This window comes from Equus asinus, chromosome 2, assembly GCF_041296235.1.
Source record: "Equus asinus isolate D_3611 breed Donkey chromosome 2, EquAss-T2T_v2, whole genome shotgun sequence".
Classification (NCBI taxonomy): Eukaryota; Metazoa; Chordata; class Mammalia; order Perissodactyla; family Equidae; genus Equus; species Equus asinus.
In genome coordinates, this window is record NC_091791.1 from 75,639,553 (window position 1) to 75,642,900 (window position 3,348).

General features: G+C 69.2%; 1 non-coding gene across 1 annotated transcript; it reads left to right on the top strand.

Annotated features, from left to right (window-relative positions):
- The first annotated feature begins 3,005 nt into the window (after positions 1-3,005).
- On the top strand, positions 3,006-3,124 carry LOC139044606 (5S ribosomal RNA). The gene has a single exon (XR_011501673.1). It is a non-coding gene; the product is annotated as a 5S ribosomal RNA (ribosomal RNA).
- Positions 3,125-3,348: the final 224 nt, after the last annotated feature.

A 3,348-nucleotide genomic window follows, 5' to 3' on the forward strand; every position in this document is an offset into this window, starting at 1 on the left:
TCGCCCAGGGTTTTGGTGTCCCCTCACTCAGGTGCCTCACTCTGTCCTGCCCCCCTCCTGGCCTCTGTCTGCCAGAGGGAGTGGACGAGTCCCCCGAGAGGACATTTCCGTCCTCAGCGGCCAGCCCTTCCTGGCTCCTTGGCTTCAGCTTTCATTTCGTGCGGCTCGGGCAGCTTTGAAAGTCTGCTCTTCCCCTGCCTGTGTCCGCGCAGACTATCGCGGAAAGGGGATCCGGGAAAGCGGGAGGGGAGTTTGCTCCAGGGGAGGAGAGCCGGGATGACAGGGAGGAGGAGAGGGGAGACTTGCCTCAGATCGCACGGACTTTTACATTTTCAAGGGGGGAATTCATCAAGGTAAGCCGTCTCTTCCCCACCGCGGACAGAAAGCAATAGTTGCTCGCTGTGGAGAAGCTGGGACATGCGGGCACAGCAGGAAGAGAGGACCTCAACCTCCATCCTCTCACCGTTCAGCAATCATCCTGGGAGCGAATATCCTCGTGTTTCCCTTTTCCCGTGGGCCCCACTTTCCCTGCCAGAGCAGACCCAGGGCACCTGTGGCCTGCTTCCTGCTTGCCCGGGATGGCGGGGTGGCGGGGCGGCGGCGGGGCGGGGCGGGCCGCGCGTCGCTCCCTGCAGGGTAGCGCCCTGGGTGGTTCTGGTTCCGACGGCTCCCCCAATCTGACCTCCGGTGAGCGTGTTCTGCTGGGAGAACTGGGGCTGTGTCTCCGTAAGTTTCCCAGAGTGCGGGCCCGGAGGCTTGGTCTCAAACGAAGGCTCGGCAGCAAGGGCCGCCGTTCCTGCGAGGGACTCGCCCTCCCTGAGCGGCAGTTGCCTCATCTGGTTGGAAAGGGGGTCCCGTTAGTGCCTCGTCGGTGGCGTTGTTGCGAGCACGGAAGCGGGAGCACGGAGCACACCGCTCAGCACGGAGCGCGGCACTGGTTGGTGCGCGCTCATCGTCTGCCGTCCTTCCCTGTGAGCATAGTGCTTTCCGCCGACATTCGCCCGGCACCTGCGGGCCGCGTGCCTGCTTGGGGCCGGACCCAGCAGCCGAGGACGCAGGTGCCAAAATCTCTGCCTTTGGGGGAGTTCGCCGCCTCGTGCCTGGGACGGGAGGACCGACGGCAGGCCAACACGTCCCGACGAGAGGCGGCGTCCCCGACGACGGGACGCGGTGCCGTCGGAAATGGAGAGCCTGGCACAGCCCAGGTCCTGGTCAGACATGCGTTGATGGCGTCGTCGCTCTCTTTCCCCCAGCCCGCCCCCCCCACCCCCCACCCCCGCCCCTTTCCTCTCCCTCGCGTCCCGAGGTCCCCTTTCCAACGGGATCCAAGAACGCCCACAGGGCCCAAACTCTTGAGCTGGGCAGTGCAGACATCGTGCGCACTGGATCCCGGGTGGACGACGGGAGAGGGCTGCGGCCCGGAACCCTGAAGCCCAGAGGTCTCGGGACGGGGATACCGGTGACGTCGGGAGGCACCAACGGGTGTTCGGACGTGCGTTTCCCTCCCCGTAATCACACCGTTGCGCTCATCCGTCCATCCTCGGCGCGCTAGCCATCTTGGTAAAACTAAGGAGACTCAACGGGTGACCTAACCTGTGGGAGACCCTGGGTAATGTCCCTACCTGCACTCGAGCAGACTGTGGACGCTGTGGTCGTCGGGGAGGGGGTTCTGTACGTCTGGTAGATTGCGTTGGTTTCTCGGGCGAAGTTCTCCGTGTCCTGACTTTTCTGGCTGGTCGTTCTGTCAACTCAGGAAGTCCGGGGGCGCCCCGCAGAAAGAGGAAAAGAGCCAGAACGAAGAGGCGAAGAGAGAAGGAAAGAAACACACAAACAGACACAGACACGCAGGCGCACACAAAAACGCACACACACAGAGCGAGAGCGAGAGCGAGAGCGAGAGCGAGAGCGAGAGCGAGCCCGAGCCCGGCTGCCAGTCCGTGGCTCCTGGGCGTCCGGGTCGCGGGACAGGGATCCCAGGAGCGCTGCACTCCTGAGACCCTGTCTGCACGTCCCAGGGCCCCAGGGGTGATCGCCAGCCCCAGGGCCCCCGCCTCCTTGCCCGGGCCCAGCTCAAGCACCACCGCCCTCCTGTGGGGAAGCTGCCTCTTGGGCAGGGCCTCTCTGCGTCAGCGTGAGCGTCTGTGTGTCTGTCCCGGTGGGTGTCTGTCTGGGTCCGTGTCTCGGATCCTCTCAATCTCTCTGTCTCTGTCTCTGTCTCTGTGTCTCTCAGGTCGGTCAGTCAGGAGCTGTCCAGGGTGGCCGCGGGGCCTGGGGTTGAGGGCGCGGTCCGGGTCCCGTGGGCGGGGCGCGGGGCGGGGCGGGGAAGGGTGGCCCGCCCTGGTCTCCCCGCGCCCCGCCGCCCGCCCCGGAGGGGTTTCCGGTGATGCCCTCTGGTCGCGCCGGTGGCTCCAGCTGGATTTGGGCAAGTTGGGGCCGGGCCGGAGCGGCGGCCGCCGGGGGTTGTTGGGCCCGGGTTCGTTGGGAGGCGCCTCGGGCCGGAGGGGCCTCGCGGGCCCGGGGCCCCGACGCGCCGACGCGCCGACGCGCCGACGCGCCCGACGCCCCGGGCCACCTGGCCCCGAGCAGAGCAGCCGGATGTCCTGCGACCCGTCGCCGGGATGCGGGCGGACAGGAGGCCTGGAGCGTCCGGGGCCGGCTTGGGAGAGCGCCTAGACTTGCGCCCCGCCCGCCCACAGTCCCCGGGGTGCCCGAGGCCTCCCGCGCCCTGGGCGGGCGGCAGGGCAGGGCAGGGCAGGGCAGGGCAGGGCAGGGCAGGGTTTGGCTGGCCGCGGCGGCGGCGGCGGCGGCGGTGGCGGGAGGCAGTGGCAGGCAGGCGGCAGGCGGCGGAGCGCGGGGCGCAGGGGACGCGGGCGTCCGGTGCGCGTCACAGGGGCTCGGGCGCGCGCGTCACAGGGGCCAGGCGACGGCGCGTCACAGGGACCAGGCGACAGCGCGCGCGCGCGCGCGCGCGAGGCTTCTTAGGGGCGCCGGCGGCAGCCACCAGCGTCTACGGCCATACCACCCTGAACGCGCCCGATCTCGTCTGATCTCGGAAGCTAAGCAGGGTCGGGCCTGGTTAGTACTTGGATGGGAGACCGCCTGGGAATACCGGGTGCTGTAGGCTTTTGCCTCCCGCCGCCTCCCTCTCCTTTTGCCCCCCCCCCCCCCCCCCGCCCCCAGCGCCGCTCCCTCCATGCTCCTCCCGCCCCTCCTCCCTCCTCACCGGTCGCCCCATCGCCCCGCCACGCCCCCACCGCTGTCCAGCCGCGCGAGTGCCCCGCGGCCGCGGCCGCCGCCCAGCCCTTCCACCTCGCGGCCCCACGGGAACCCAGGGCCAACCGGGGCCGG